This window comes from Microcebus murinus, chromosome 28 (genome assembly GCF_040939455.1).
Source record: "Microcebus murinus isolate Inina chromosome 28, M.murinus_Inina_mat1.0, whole genome shotgun sequence".
Classification (NCBI taxonomy): Eukaryota; Metazoa; Chordata; class Mammalia; order Primates; family Cheirogaleidae; genus Microcebus; species Microcebus murinus.
In genome coordinates this window covers 3,806,982-3,824,058 of record NC_134131.1, presented here as the reverse complement: position 1 = coordinate 3,824,058, position 17,077 = coordinate 3,806,982, and the positions used below count along the sequence as shown (strand labels likewise).

Below are 17,077 nucleotides of genomic sequence, written 5' to 3'. Positions count from 1 at the left end.
AGGGATTTCTGGGAGAATGGATCTGCCACTTCCTGTTTGGAATGGAGTTTATGCTTTTATCATTATTGTTATTTTTTTTTTTTTTCTGTCGCTGGTGACACTTGATGGCATGGCCGGGAGGTGGGTGTCTGCCCTTTGCCCACCCTCGTGAAGAAGCACATGGAAGGTCACGTGGTGTGGAAAGCGCCTTGGCAGTTACATAAAAGGCTGGCTCACATAAAGAGGCTTGTTTCTATATGGAAAATATGAGGTCCCCCCCCCCTTTTTTTTTTTTTTTTTACATGGACCAGGTGTGGATTAGTTCACTGAACCTTTTACCCAGCCGTATTCCCGCTTGTAATTCTTCTGAGGCACAGTTCAGCCAAGTCAAAGAAACATGTTATTAAAGGTGAGCCGAAAGGCATTTAAAAAATAAACAAACTGTTTAAGATCCTAAATCAGTAACAGAATCTATACGCGCAGACTTGAAAAGTGCAAGAAGAAAATGCATTTCACTCCCTTCGGGTTCCAGGCCGGATTCTCCTCCTGCCTTCTTTGATGATGTCCCCAAAGTACCTTTTTGGTCACCGGCGGGACAAGGAGCGAGGCTAACCTCACGTTGTAGCTAATGACCTGCCTCCACTGAGGCAGGTGTGGCCCCAATCTTAAATCGACAATTCTCCCAGCTAATGGTAAGAGGGGGGGAAAAATAAGTACTTTGATTTTATTTTAACACAGTTCTTTAGAAGTTTAAAATCTGATACACTTTCTCTTTTATTTATTTATTTTTTTTAGCCTATAGCTTGGCAGATAGCCAGATGTTTTTAACAACTCGTAGAGATGGCAGAAAGGAGGCAGAGGGAGTTCCAGATTTATTGAAGTTATACTGTCCTTGGTCATAATGACAGCAGCCATCTCTTCTTTTAGCATTCACTTTGCACCGGGCACCGTTGTAAGCACTCTGTCATGCCAGTGTATTTAGTTCTCAGAAGCACATTATGCACTGCAATTAAGCCCATTTTATGGATGAGCACACTGAGGGGCCTGAGAGCTTAAATAAACTTCCCAAGGCCAGTAAGCGGCAGAGCTGGGTTTTGAACTTGGGCAATTGAATCTACACTTGTGAGTTCTGAACCTTCTAGCGTAAACAATACTGTGCAATACAATATCATATAACACGCACTGAGTTCCACAGCCCAAGGAAACCTTAAGAAATAGAGCTTATTTGGCCTGTACATCCTCAGCCTTGCTTGTTCAAAAAAATTTTTTTTCATTCTGCTCCAACTTTCAAAAATTGTACTTTTGGGGGTTTTTTGGGTTTTCCAGCTAAAGAGTAGGTATTGGCCGGGCGCGGTGGCTCACGCCTGTAATCCTAGCACTCTGGGAGGCCGAGGCGGGAGGATTGCTCGAGGTCAGGAGTTCAAAACCAGCCTGAGCAAGAGCGAGACCCCGTCTCTACTATAAATAGAAAGAAATTAATTGGCCAACTAATGTATATAGAAAAAATTAGCCGGGCATGGTGACGCATGCCTGTAGTCCCAGCTACTCGGGAGGCTGAGGCAGGAGGATCCCTTGAGCCCAGGAGTTTGAGGTTGCTGTGAGCTAGGCTGACGCCAGGGCACTCACTCTAGCCTGGGCAACAGAGTGAGACTCTGTCTCAAAAAAAAAAAAAAAAAAAAAAAAAAGAATAGGTATTGATCATTTGCAGCCTGTTGTACTGCTTTTTCTCAGAATTATCTTAAACTTTCACTGTGATTGTGGAATTAGGGAAAGGCATTTTTAAGGTAATTTCAAATGTGAGGAGCAAGGGGGGAGAGAGGCATTTTGGGGGTGGGTCTTCCTGTGACCCATCTTTTATGAGGCGATGCAGGAGCTTGAAGCCCGGATTCTTCATAGTAAATACGGCACTCTTTTTAGAAACTTACATTTAGCTTGAAAGAATCACCCCAACCCCAACCCCTGCTTCTTTACAAGACAGAAAAATGGGGGCGCGTTCAGCAACAGCTACACCTAGCACCCGTCTACGTAGCTTTGTGTCGTCGTTGGAGACCATATGCTGAGCGTGTCAAAGTCTTCTGCCTGGTTCAGCCATTCTTGTTCTGGGAGCATCAACTTTCGGCTTGGGGCCAGGGGAAATGCGGACAGCCATGCCAGGCCTTGCTCAAGTGTCCTTCCACCTCCGTCCTGTTCTTGGGGAGCTCAGGAGAGCTCTGTAGTCAAAAGGAGCCCAAGCTCCCTGGCATTGTCATTAAGGCATCCCCCCCTGCGCCCCAGCCCGGTCCTGAACTATGTTGGTGGCTCTCAGTGGGGTTCCAGTGGATGCTAAAGAGGCAATGAGCTTTGGGGAAGCCTGGACTGGGGTCAGAGTTGAGTTTAGAGGGGAGCTGGGCTCTGCACCTGTCGGGGAACGCGGGAAGAAAGGCATGGGAAAGGAAAGGGGACGAAAAGGTGCCAGGAAAAGTCGCCTCATCATTTGGCATCTCTGCGGTGGCCAAAGATGACAGGGACAGACACCGCTTGCAGACACTGTGGGCACATGGCTGCCCAGTTTCTCAGGTGAGGGACAACAAAGTAAGGACGTGGGAACACTGGGAGACTGCGGGGTCCGGGGGGGAAAAGGACTGTCGGAGGTCTTTCCAGCTAGACTGACGGTGTGCATGGGTCATTCTTGAGTGTCAGCGTGCCTGTAATAAAATCTAGGTGCACAGCCACTTGGGGGGGCTTCTCCATGCCTGGCGGGGTGCTAGCCATTGTATATGCAACAGTGGGGACAGAGGCGCTGGGCTGAGATCTAGGAATGTTTTTGTTTGGTTGGTTAGTGTCATTCATTCATTCATTCATTGAACACCTACCAGGTGTACCTGCTGTTCTGTATTGGGATGTATGTAGCTAGCCATTGTACATGCAACAGTAGGGACAGAGGCGCTGGGCTAAGATCTAGGAATGTTTTTGTTCGGCTGGTTAGTGCCATTCATTCATTCATTCATTCATTCATTGAGCACCTACCAGGTGTAGCTGCTGTTCTGTATTGGGATGTATGTAGCAAGCAAGTCACATGAAGTCCCTGTCTTCATGGAGTTTATATTCTGCTATTTTTGTCCCAAACTGACCATGCTCACAGTCAAAATTAATAAGACTTGTCTTAAACGTCGCTCGCCTGTCGCCTAAACATGCCCGGGAAAACCTAACAGAGTCAGTTGAGCTGCCGATGGGAGCCGCCAAGGGCCAGATGTGGCCATGGGAGGGGCATATTTGGGAGCTTGTCGTCTGGCTGCAGCTGTGCTAACCCAGGCCTGGGAGGCAGCCATGACTTGTGTCTGCCAACCGGTGGCCAGCCACCAGCGCAGGCTTAAACAATTAGCAGCAGCCCTCAGCCGGTGGCTGGATCCGCTGCATGTGTCTTGCAGATGACCACTGCCGCCCAGACCGGGGTACTCCATGGGCAGAAACGCCCAGAAGGGAACCAAAAATTATCCCCTGGAAAAACCAGGCAAAGTTTCCTTATCCCTTAATGTGGACAGGGCTGCGGGAATGCAAGTGGAAAACCAGTATCAGCGAGAAAACAGAAGTGAGCCGGATGTACCCCCCCACACCTTGCAAATCTTGGCTCTGAGAACTCTTGCCCAGTATAGAAATGTCTGCTTCTAGCAGTGCCCCTACAGAAAAGCAAGGAGTAGCATTTGCCTGTGAGGGTCTTTTTCCTCCGTTACTAGTTTTTTTAATTGTTGTCCCTTGATGAGAGGCATTTATGATGATTTATTGATTTTTTTACCCAAATAAGAGGTTTCCACCGTTTGAAAGCAATTGGATCCCTCCAAATATGCTATCACTTTTAAATATCTATTATATGTGCCTGCAAAAATAAGTATACAAGTAAACAAAAATGCACCCACCTACCCACATATGGAAGAGTTTTTTTAGAAACTGTGGAGTTTCTGGTTTAATGTACCAAGCAGGTCCTTACTAGCACACAGGAAAATAATGGATTTTGACCCGTCTATTGTTAAGCAAGCTGCAGAGTAACTCAGTAGTTGCTCAGTAAATGTTTGTAGGCTGAGCTGAGTAAGGAAACGTTCCAGTGGACGTGATAACTTATAAGAGTGGCAATTAAAAAAGAGCGCAGTTATTTCAAATAATAAGTGAGGGCAGCAACCCACAATTTAGTGCCTTGAAAAAAGTAAAGGTTTTTAATTGAAATACATTTGGGATTTCTTTTCCATATGTCCAACGTCTAATGCACGAGATGGCAGAGATTGAGGGTTTTGAACGGGGGGCTTCTCTTGCAACCGAACGTGTATGTCCACATGAGACCGTCTTTGTCACCGTGAGGTTGTTGGTGGTTTTTCAAAGAAGCCCCGCTGTGAATAGGTAGCAGTGACAACAAAACCATTGAAGTGGGGAAAAAATGTGAAAGATACTAGTGTATGTGTAAAAATCAACTTTTGTGTTCTAGCTGCATTGAGTAAACTCGCTGTGCAGGAAACATAAGTGAAGCCATTTGGTTTTGTGGCACCGGTGTGGGCTGGCTAAGGGGGTGCAGATAGAGTTGGGGCATCGATGCAGTATGAGGAGAGCCAGATGGTTGCATTACACGTCTTTTGTGTTCTTGTTTGCTTCTTAAAGCAGTTGCAGAATTTTGCCCTCGGCGATATTTTCTTCGTGCCTGTGTGTTCTGCTACGAATTTACTTTTGTCAGAGTACTTTGAAAGAAAAGCCTTGCTTGGGGGAAAAAAAAAATTACTATTATTTTTTTACTTACGATATAAACTTGTGAAGTCAACAGCGTGTGCATAAAAATATTTTTTAAATGTTGAGTATGTTAGTAAATAGTGGGAGGATCAGTTTTTCTTTTTCCTCACCGCAGTGATTTCAACCATAATTTATGGTCAAATGGGGGAAAGATTTTTTTGCAGAACTGTGAATGTGGGGTTTGATGGTGGATGGAAGGAGACAAGATAGGTAAGTAGACCGATGGATGGAACAGATTCATTGTTCCAGGAGTAATGAGGCCTGATTAGAGATTTAACTTTTTCCATTACTTCCAGCAAGTTCTCAGGCTGTAGTTTTGCCTCTTGCGTTTTATCAACGAGCCTAACTTGGTGGTAAGTTGAGTGATGGTGGGTTAGAGTGGGTGGGTGGGTTTTGCCTGGGTTTTTTTGGTTGGCATTTATTAGGACTATTATTGTACCACATTGAAATTTATATTTATTTTCTACTGAAAAGGAAATTCTATTTTGCCATTACCAGTAGTAGCAAGGGATATTTAAGGTGTTCTAATGACATATAAGGGATGATATTTTATCACCAAAGGCTTTTTAATAAGGAATTGCTTTGACCCCCTCACCCCCCAATCATGATGGAATGCTTCAGAATAATTTCATGTCCCTTTCACAGTTCCAGTTCATCTTTTTTTCCCCCCTCTGCTCACATGAGAGAAGAGCAAACAGCTAGGATCCTTGGGCGATGGTTTATTCTCCTGTTGTGTACAGATTTCCAGTTTTAGTTGGAACCCGCAGTCCCTGAGGAGAAAACAGGAGACTTGCAGCCCTCACCCTTATTGAAAATCTCTGCCGGGTTTTAAGTCCCAAGTCCGAGGCGACTCTTTCCAATAATGAAGCCATTGTACGCATCGTATCTGATCAGTCCCTGAAATGTTTCAGTAAGTCTATCTTACAACATTATAAGAAGATAATCAGCAGCCTTAGAAGGTCCCCATCTGGACTGTAGAGTTCTTTTACTGAAAGATGTTTTGCCTTTTTGAGATAGCTCCTCGCATTTCATCATCTGTTCCGCCGAGATGAAGTGCATATGAAAAGTCAGTGACTCTCAATCCATCTGTTGTTATTATTTTCCACTGATAATTGGCTTGAACAATGAAATGTCTGTGTCTGCAGCCTTTGAAACTGTACACCCTGTTTATTTTCTGGAGGTCTCACTGCAACGACCCCCCCTCCACTTCCCCCCACCCCTCCTTCATTTTCTCTCCAGCTTATATAGCGAGTGGCACTTGTGTGGGGATGACATCTTTGACTCGGTACATCAGTGTGTGTCACTCAGCATCTGAGGCTTGCGCGCAGATCTTTGTCACAGTCCCTACGTCTGTCCCCGTTTTGCTCCTGAATCCAGCAAGGAGCTCAGCTGGGCCGCAATGCATGGGTCCTTTACCTGGAGCATTGTCTTTATTTCGCTGTCCTCATTAAAATATTAATCTGGAGTACAGTATCTAATACCTATGGAATTAGATACTACCTATAATCGTATAATATATTCAGTTGCATCCAGGTTTTGCACGAGACAGGGCATTAATATTGGATTCCACTAACAGCACTTCCATTAGCTTGCTCAACCAGTATGAGATATGGATGTAGGAAACATAACTACCCCCAGAACTGCCAAAACAGTCATTAGAAGCTCCATTGGGATGGACAAAGGCTTCTTCACAGTGATATACTGATTAAATTTTGTTCTATGGTTTATTTGCATCAAGGTTAGATCACTATCGGCCATGGAAGCGAGTTATCCAACACCTTATTTTGGAAGGTCATCTCAAGGCGAAATAGTGAACGAAGTTGGCATTTTTAGTTTCTGTGGGCACCTCTTTTTAGAGAACCTGTGTTTTATTTTGGGGGGGGGGCTTTGGCAATCTTTTTTTTTAATTTTGTTTCTCTCTTCTCCATGTTATGCTGTAACGTGCATTTGAAATGAGTTTTTGGTTTGTTTGTTTTTTTTTAAAAAAAATTGTTTTAAACTTTTCGGCAGTGATCTTTTACTTTCTCAGCAGAATGATTTTGAGCGGAAAACTGTGTCGTGTGAATAAAATAAAACTTTTATTTTATTGCAATAGAAAACCGCCTTATTTCCCTTTGTTGGGATAATCGTGATGCGTTCTCAGAGGCTATGAAAGATCTGTGTGACCTACCGTTTTCAGTCCAAATGCAATAGTAATATAGACACGTCCTCCAGAACAGCAATGTTGGAATTGCCCCCGAAGTGTACCGTGTGGCATTAGTAATTAGAAGAAGAACATAATCTTATTTATGTTTCAATCGAAATCATTTAATACTGCAAAAGTTATTAAAAAATAATTAAGTTACTAAGACCAACATGTGGCTGGAACACAGGGTCAGAGGTCACTGTGAGTTAACTCCATAAGCTGAGAAAAAGCAGTAAGTGAATTCCTAGCATCTGCATGTTTTTTCCCCCCTCTTGCTTAAATTCCTGGGTTCTAAGGACAAATTATGTTGGGGTATGGCATATTTTCTGCCAAAATGGAGAAAATTGTTGCCTGTAATTATGTTGTTTAATTGAAATTATAAGTGGTTGGGGCCACTCCGTTAAAAGCATCCTTTCTAATAGAGGGGTAATGTCTTTAAATGAGTGGTCATAGATTGGTGGCATTTGAAACGTAGGCATTTGGGGTGTATTTTTGGAAAACTCAAATTATTTTCCTTTATTGATCAGCGAACTAAAGAGTGTAGTTAAGTAGCATTTTTTTTCTTTTTGGTTTATTCTCTTTTATTAGATATGCATGAGTGTATTATGTGTGAGTATATATGCACCCATATAGCCACATATATGTGTACCTATTTTTATATGTACATTTTACATAGGTATATAAAACAGATCTTCCTGTAGGTAAAGACTCACAAGGATCAGTTTATAATGTGACAAAGCAGAGAAATAAGAAGTATTGTCTCTGACCTTAAATTATGGTGACTTAATGTGACTGTTTTTTAAAACTTTCATTGCATGCTAGAGATTTAAATGCAACTCACAGCAGAACTGTAGGGGTGTGTGTGTACCCCAAGTTCTTTTTGGAGTAGCTGTAGCTACCGTATCGCCCCCCCCCATTCCTCCAAGAGTGAGTTCTTAATGACTAATGAATGCAATTCATTTTAATTGTTATTATAGCAACATAACACTTAACTGTCTCCTGTTTGGCCCTGTCCCCTGGAACAGGCTGGTGTCGCCTGTCAGAGCTAGGACAGGTAGAAGGCACAGCGGGCGTCTGATTGAGCCAGTTATTCATTTGCTGAGTGTTTGTGTTTATGCAAAGGGGCCTCTTCCTGCATATTTAATCTAGAGTAAGGCAGCAGTGGCTTTTGTTGTGTTTAGCCCACATACCTCCAGTCCTGCCTCACGCCACCGCCAGCCGGGGAGCCCTGGGAGCCCGCGGCTTCCCCCAGCGCCTGGAGTTTTCTCCCTTGCAAAACTCTCAACTTTCTTCCGTCGCGTGAAAATCGCCTCTCCCGCCCCAAAGCTTCGCCTGCCCACCATGAGCCGGTAAGTGTGCACGAAATGCCCAGGCTGACACTCTTGTTTCATTTTCCTAATGTCGAGAGGGGACTTGGCTGCCCTTCTTTCTGGTCGCCTCCCTGGTGCCCGTCCTGCTTCCTGGGCCGTTGTCACTCTCTGGCTGCTGCGGTGAATTAGACAAGCGCAGGTGCCTCTTAGGAAACGTGGCTGTTGCGTTGGGGACTGGCAGAGGGTGGCTCTTGGGGACTCTGGGGGGCAGAATTAAAAAGAAAAAAGGGAGAGAGGGGAGGGCTAGGCTTTATTATTCTTTGTCCTAACAAATCCTGTTTTGTAACTATCCTGCAGATAATGCTGCCATTGTTTGCTAAAAGCCTTCCAACGGTGAGCAGGAGCAAACTGGAAGGGAAGCAGACAAACTCTGCTGCTGTGTTGTCGCTTTTCCCGGGCCCGGGGTCCTCCCCAAGGTCTGTGCCTGCATAGGAAGGGTTTTCTTCTGTGCAAGCCGAACCGTCTCTTCATTGATATTAATAGCACACCAGAGATGTTGGCCATGATGCTCAGAGAGGCGGGCAGGAGGGAAGGAAACCTGATCTTGCTGGGGGGGGGAGTGACAGCCTCTTGGCCCCACGGTGGAGGAGACATCATCCAGGCTCAGTGTGCATAATGGCATCCTGGCTTAACTGTTTGCTCTAGGAATTTTAATCTTGAGCTGTTTGTTTTACTATCCGGGGTCTTGCTATTTTTTGTTCCTGCACTGTCTTTAGAAAGCACCATATTCAGGGGGCTAATCCAGTCTTTTTTAAAAGTGAATTACAAAAAAGAAAAAAAAGGACTCCGGGAGAAATTCATGTACTATATACATGCATATCATTCTGGGGTAGGATGGGGGTATTCTGCTTGCTTTTTGAGGGTGGAGTGTTATTTTAAAAATGAGTTGCTGCAAATTCAGAAGAGTGAACCACCACCCAGGGAAGATTCGTCCTATGCAAAGATATTTCAGGGTGTGGGAAACTGTGTCCACGGTCTCAAAGAAGGAGTTTGCATTGCCAGTTAACTGTTGCCTCTGTCTGAGTAACTCTTTTCAACAGAAGAGTGTGCTGTTCCCCCGCAGGTTGGAAACTGTGAGAATTTAAATAAAATTTCATCAACCTTATTAAAATATGTAGGGACTTGGGTCTTCCTGAGTACAAATCAGTCTAGAGACTTAGAAGCATTTATTAACAGTGAGGCTGCTGAAGGTTTTTAATAATAAAATTACAAATACTCTATCTAATTGTAAGTATGTGACTTTTATACTCGGTTTTTAAGGGGAAAAATACTTTTTTTTTTTTTTTTTATGAGGCAAAGTAACTCCGGCAGAGTACCTTCTGTGATTAGCGCTATTGTATTCTTAAATTTTGATTGATAGAGATAATAGTTTTCACTTAAAAATACAGACAGGTACTTTAACTTTCCATGACAATAGCTATTTGCATTTCTTTTATCTTTTTGTTTAACATTTGTGGGGGTTGGGATGGATTTGATTATTAACTCTTATTGCACTAAAGGTGAATCTAAAACAAAGGCTTTGTTAGGGCTTCAAAGAGAACACAGCAAATATTGTTTTTAGGTTTCAACATTAAAGGCTGTTAAAAGGATACCTATAAAATATTTTCACATGACCATGACCAGGGTTTTTACTTTTCTGGAAGGTAAGAGAGAGAGTCATTTTTTTTCTTTTTTTTTTCCAAAGGAGATGGGCCCACGTGGGGGTGGTGAGTGGGGGCTGCCAGGCTGAAGTGACTTCAAGGACACGCTTGCCTTTACCACGTGCCTCCATTTACAGGATTTTAGATTTTTGCCTCCTAGAAATGGACACCCCCAAAGTCAGGCTCTAAGATTCGAGGGGGGGGAGAGTCTCTGAGGATGAGGAGAAAAGAAGTCAAATGTGACTTGCAGGGAGAGGAGGGGGCATTGGGAAAATAAGTCATGGATCCAGGGTGGCTCATTGCTGTGACAGGGACAAGTAAAAGAAAGGTGTCATTCTTGTGAAGCAGCAAACCCGGGTACCATCCAGGGTGGCCTTCGCTCCCAGAGAGCCGGGCTAGACAGTGGCAGCTGCTTTTCTTTCTGCTTTCTTTCCTTCCTTTTTTCCTTTCTTCCCTCCCCCTCTGTTTTCTCTCTCTCCCTTTTTTTTTCTTCTTTGTTCCCCTTTTTCTTTTCTTCCTCCTTTTCTTTTCTTCTTTCCCTCCCTCCTCCCCCCTTTTCCTTTTTGCAGGCCTGACTCAGTATTCAAAGCTTATAAGGGCATAGAGAAAACTTTGGGGTTGATTCCCGAGTAGATTTTCTTATTTTAAGTACAGAAAATTAAAGTGACCCTTGTATTGTGCTTTTTCAGCTAGTCACATATCCGTCGATGCCCTTCTATTATTTTAAGAAACCATTGAAGAATGAGACATAAAAGCCCTTATAAGATGAGGTTCACTCACTGCTTCAAAGAGGCAGCAGGCATCTCTTGGAAATTGGCCCATTTGGACTTGTTTTTGCAAATGCGGTACAGGCTCTTTGATTGGAGGATGCGGGGTTATGGGAACTTTGAACTGTGTTCCTTCTACACTTAAGAGTTGGAAGGGGCCCTTTAGTCATAGACCTACTAATTGCCCCCTTCCCTCATCGTGGGCCTGGGGCTCACACTGCTCCTCTTTGCATCTTTAGTAAGAACCAGCACACAGTAGGTCTCAGCCTACTGAGATTGACATGAAATATGTTGGCCACCCTTCACAGTCGCTTTTAACATCACTGTGTAAAATAAAATACCATGCAGGAATCCTGATGAAGATCATTTGTTTTAGCTGCCAAGAAAGAAAAGGAGGAAATATTCTAAACGGGGGGGAAAAAAATAGAGCCTTATATTGTTCATTTTCAGTCTTGTAAAATGAGGTCACACCTTCACGCTCACCTGCAGCTCGGTTCCAAGTAGGACATCCTAGTGGCACCAGGTGTATTGCGTGTCACGTAGATTAAACTAAGGGCAAAATATACTCATAGGAAGTGTAACGTTGAAACATTGGTAATAACGTAAGAGTTCTGCAGAGTGAAATTCCTAATTTCTGGGGGAGAGGGGAAAGCACATGAAGTTTCTCACTCTAGAGGTGGAAGCTAAAATTGGGTATCTTGGTCATGGCTTTTGTGGCCATCGTGTCCCTTGAGGTAGATGAGACTGTTGCAGTCAATAGCAAAGTGAGCCAAAGATACAGTTCTGGTGTTCACAGGATCTTAACTGTGAATAACCACAGGGAAAAGAATTCGTTTACTGTATCTTTGGCTCACTTCTATAAACCTAAAACCAATAGGAAACTTAAAAAAGAAAGAAAAAGAGGGAAAAAATGCAATTTGTATGAAGACAGCAGTTTTTAAAAGAAGACAAGTGGGCTGGAGAGGAATATATTTCTTTTATATATTTTTTTAAATACTTAAAAGCTTTATGTAATCATTTAATTTTAGTCTTGGCACTCATACTGCCAGTAAACATACAGGTAAATAATAGGGATATTTGAGAAATAAAAGTGGTTGTTTAAAAAAAATAGTAAATATAGCTCTGGAAACAGAAGTTTTATGCTTTGGGGGAAAAAAATGCAGATTTTTCTCCTAGTTGTTGATTTCTGATTCTTCTAAGCTAGTAATGATGCAGACTAGGGCTTCCATACTACCCCCTAATTTTCTTGTCTATTATATTGACACATTTCATTTAATTTAGCATGATGGCAAACAGCTGTTGAACTATTAATCTTTTTCTCAGCAAAACTGGAAAAATATCTTAGATTCCTTTGCTGATGTGTACTTTTCTCAAAACTAAAATCAAGAGAAATAAATGAACGAGTGGCCAAATGTGCATTAAAATTGATGGAGCTTCAAAATGGAGGAAAATACAGACTATATGTCATTGCAGATTTTTTATGTGTAAGTGAAAATTAAATGTAGCCAATTTTGTATTGCTCTTTGTAAGTTGAGGGTCAATTGTCTAATTTTGTTATTAATTCTTCTCCCACCCCCCAAGGGGAAAAAAAATCACACTGGTAAAATCTGAGGGTGAACCAGCTTCTATGCTTGCTCTGTGTTCACTTATATGCGCACACCGTACGGATAGGCGAGTGGAGAAATAGACCTATTTTGCTTACCTGAAAAACATTCTGCAGGTTTGAATGCGGCACTGGACAGAACTTTATTCAAAGTAGGCATTTTCAGCAGTTTAAAAAAAAAAAAAAATTAAATTTTAATGAGGTCCAGTTGTTTGCCAGCCCTTATATGATAGCAAATCTCATCTGCATTGCAAAGTCTAATACTATAGGTCTGACTGCCAAACATGCAAAAATAGACACAGCCCAATAGATAAACATATAAATTAGTTTAGAGTGTATGTATTGGAGAATCTCTCGGGTAAAAAGGAGGGAGAAAGGGGCCTTCTTGCTTTGAATTGAGTAGGGTTTGCCAGAGTTCACTCGCTTTACATTTAAGATTTGATGAGTGGTGGAGGTAGAAATTTCTAGTGTGTTAAGATACTGCTGCACCGTGTATCCACTGAGCTCTGATTTGTGTAGCGTGGGGGCCGCTTAGCAAGACCTCTGTTTTTACCTTGAGGACCCGGCCCATCCCTGCTATTTTCCTTTCTGAAACAGTTCTCACCGCTGGAGGAACCAGTCCTGCGGACATACATCAGCAGTAAAAGCACATGATTTTCATTTTCAGTTTGAATTGTTTTGTGTAAAAACAAAAAGGTTTTAAGGCAAGACTGCAAAATAGTAATTTGAAGTCCCAGGACTTAGGGTTTTCCCCCACCCAAATGGCGAACATTTATGGTGAAAAACCTCCAGTTTCCTCTTACAGTAAACATGAAAATGACGATTTTACTCAGAGCCTGCATCTTTTTTTTTTTTTTTTTTCCAGTCTTAATGGCAAGAATCTGCATACACTTGCTTGCGGAAATGTCATAAATTGGCCCCCGATCAATTCCTCAAAGATACAGTATACACCAAAGTGCCACTTTCAGAATTTCAGCCCCGGTGAAATCAGATTTGCAGTCTTCTCCATGGTGTTTGTTTGCCTTGCCACGTGCGGGCAGGGCCCGGCAGCAGAGGGAGAAAGCAGGGGTGTATTTATATAAAATTAAAACCGCTTCATTACATATTGTCCTGGAGAGTGAGCAAAAGGATATTAACATTTTTTAGTAAAATGATACGATTTCACCATCTTAAAAAAAAAAAAATTATCTGAGCATTTGGTCAATGGATGTAGAATGGATCCTGTACCCTCTTGGTAATTTGATCTAAATTAATAAACAAATGTTTTTCTTTTCACTTGTGCCATATGTTGGATCCCAGTTACATGGGCAGAAAGAGGCAGCTTGTGATGTTTCTTAAAGGATTGCACACTGTTTTGCATAAGGGACTTTGCAGATGCAGGAGTACTTGTGCAGGGGAAAATGTGTTCATTCCATGGCTGCTTTGTGTTTTAGGAAGGTTGATTTCAATCGTTTATTTCATCCGACACGACCCGTTTTTATTTAACTTAGTAGATCTGGGAGGGAGATGCTAAGTGAAAAACATTCTGTGAGCAGCTTTCACCAGCAATTAACCCCCCACGCCTCCCCAAACTGAAAATTGTGGTGCTTTTTTATTCATTTTGAAAGGTCTTAAAGTGGCAGAAAGCATCTTGTCTACAAGAACCAACTCTCTTCCGAAGGGGGGAAAAAAATAAGCCTCTGCTTTAATGAAATGAGAGCTGTTGTGGGTATTAACCAAACAGAGACACGTTCGAGTAGCAGTCTGGTTTCCAAAAACAAAGGCCTGTGAGTCACTTATTATTCTGCATGAAAATGAATTGATAGACAAGATGAGAAAAAGTTCAGACACAAAATCTGAAATGTTTCACTTTGACTTTTCCCATCCAAGTCGATGATGTTGTCTTGAAGAGCTTGGAAGTGTGGTCCAGTTAAGTAGAGATCTTGGGACTTGATTTTATTAATTCTGAAAGTCATTTGCCATTATACATAATTGAGTTCCTTTGTTGTTTTGCTTGTGTCTATCCCAGGCAGAGGTGGTTGCTACTTCTTGACATTCAGATTTTGATGTTCTCTTTTGTTCTCAGGGCTTATAAGACGTGACCTTTTGAGGTGACTATAACTGAAGATTGTTTTACAGAAGCCAAAAAAGGTAAATGCAAATGTGCTTAGTAGAAGTATATCTAAGGCTCTATCTGTTGCCTTCTAGGCATTTTAATTCTGTTAATTTCGATCTGTATTTGTCAAATATACGAGTGTTTATTCGCGTGTAAGCATGTCTGTAGCATATTTTTGGAGACCCTAAAAGGAAAAGGTTGCTCTTAAGAAATGGTCCACAGATTTCCTTTTTTCCCCCCAAATATTATCAAACTTTCCTCTGTTTGTTGAAGTTGAACTTCCTTTTATTCTTTTTTTTTTTTTTTCTTGCTTGTTGACGTGGTGGTAGGTTTAAAGTTAGAAAGGAATATTCACATCACAAAAGTGGTGATTCATAAAATTGGTGCAGACAAGAGTAACGCATGTCAGTGTTGTGTGCTAAAGTGGTGTTATCCAATTGATGTTCATTTGGCGGCTTTATAATCACCTTCTTTCAGAAATTAACAGTCAGGCACCATAGCAACATGCCACGTTGATGTCACTGCTGAGCAGTGTGGGGCATGTCCCTGTAATGTCAGCACTGGGCTGCCTTGTTCTCTTGACCTTGCTTGAAAATCAAATGAGTACTTGATTTTAAAATTAGAAGTTTTCAGAGAGACTAATGTCGCTTAATGAATTAAAGCCAAATTGAATTTTCTCAAATTCACTTTTGGGAGGGAGAATGAAAAAGAACCCTGGTTAAAATGGTTAGAGAGGCTACATATTTACTCGATTTCAAAAATCTCTCCCTGATAAGGGCTGTGATCATCAGCTCGCAGAAGATAATCCTGCCAGATCATTTTGATGTGTGAATGTTTTTCGAGTCTTCGTTTCATTTTTGATTTTTGGCCGGTAATAGTTCCATTTGATTTAGTAGATTTGTGTCTATTTAAAAACAGGTTATGTGCCAGCATGGTAAAGCAAAGCCTTTGCTCAGATTTTATTAAATTAAAGTTTATGTATTTGTAAGATACAGGATTCTTACTCTTTAGTTGAACAAAGCTCTTTGCAGAACTTGCATAATGTGAAGATTCTTTGATCGATTTTGTTTTTAACTCACCTAGGGTTTGGGGGTTCTAGAATACATTATAAAGGATGTGGATTTGTTTTTTTTTTTATTTCAGCATATTATGGGGGTACAGATTTTAAGGTTTCAATAAATGCCCTTTCCCCCTTTCCCCCACAAGTCTGAGTTTCCAGCATGACCATTATAGTTGCATTCTGGCACATGTAGTTTAGGTGAGAGAAATCAGACTTTGCCTCATTTTGCCATCTATGTCGTTTAAGTCAAACCTTTGCAGAATGTACCTAACTGTTCTCCAAAGTAGACGGACCTTTCAGATGTTTGGTAGCGGAAGGGGTTGATCCCAGCCAGCAGTTGGGATAATTGAGTCACGGCAAGACTTTTGGCAAAGTGCTTTCCTTTGCAGGGGCTCAGTTTTCCAAATTTGAAAAGGAAGGGGTTAGTCTGTATCAGGACTCGATAACATTTTCTACTGCCTGCTTTGGGGGCCATTCAGTGTCTGTTGCAGCTACTTAGTTGGGCTGTAATTTCCAGTCTCCTGGTCTCTGATTGCTCAGAGTGATCTCAATCCAAGAGGCTCCTCGTGCCAAGTCGTGCCAAGTGTTCAACTGCCCTTGTGCTGTTAGCAGAAGCTAAAAATTGTAATTAAACAAAGCTGAAAAATTGGGAAAAGATGAAAACTCTAGCTTGAGAGTTGCCTTATCCATACAGCTCCAAAGAAGAGCTTCATTGACAGGTTTTCATTGATTTCTTTATAATCATATGTAATGATGAATTATTTTTCCTTCCGGCTTGATATCTTTATGATGTCCATGCTTATACCTGTTGCCTGAAAATGGAAATGTGATTTTTTTCCCCTAAAATTCTGTGATACTGTTCAAAGTTAAAAAACATCATAAGCCAAGGGAAAATTTAGGAAAAAAAGGTTTCCAGGAATTTGTCATTAGCGTTTGCTGCGATAGTCTGTGTTTAAAAAAAAAAAAAGCTTTTTTTATAATCACTATCAAGTGCATGATCTATTATTCAATATCCTGCAAATAAGACCCTCTCCCTTGTAGAATTTCTGCTTCATAAAAACATTTTGTCTTCCTGATGACCTCCTTTCATGACAGGAGGAAAGCCAAGTCACAAATCCATATAGTTTTTCTCTTTGACTTGCCTGGCAGGAAGCTCAGAGTAGGAGTTTTTGCTCAGTCTCTGTGGTTTTTTTTAATTTCAACTGTTTTTGTTGTCTTTTTTGTTCCTTATACACATAGTCTTCAGTTTTCCTATCCTCAGTGAACATTTGATTACTTAGCCTTTTTTTTTTTTTTTTTTTTTTTCTGTTACAGTATCCATTCCATCTATGTTTGGACTCTTTAGATTTTGGGGAGAAATAAATTAGGGTATATAGACTCAAGTAATTAGTTGTATGCAATTTTTACCTTCAGAAATCTTTCAGAAACTAATTTGTATATATCTTGATCTCTTACATAGGAAAGGAGTGAAAGGTTTGCTTAGAAGTATGAAATAGAAGATGTTAAAACCAGTGTAGTTGGTTGGTGTTTCTTCCTGACACAATGCCTTAAACAAAGAGAAGATCTTGTTGCCCAGTAGTGGGCAAAAAACCAGCCCCATCTTTCGCACTATTAAGGACAATGTAGATT

General features: G+C 41.5%; 1 protein-coding gene across 10 annotated transcripts in view; it reads left to right on the top strand.

The window, feature by feature from the left end:
- Nucleotides 1-17,077, top strand: part of FOXP1 (forkhead box P1) — a 706,173-nt gene that overhangs the window by 352,099 nt on the left and 336,997 nt on the right. For 9 of the 10 annotated variants that reach the window (XM_075998545.1, XM_075998535.1, XM_075998540.1 and 6 more), the window contains one exon: nucleotides 14,359-14,423. The exons of the other annotated variant lie outside the window; for it this stretch is intronic. The gene's annotated coding sequence lies outside the window, so the exon portion shown is untranslated. The remainder of the gene's footprint in view (nucleotides 1-14,358; nucleotides 14,424-17,077) is intronic. 10 annotated transcript variants of the gene reach the window in all.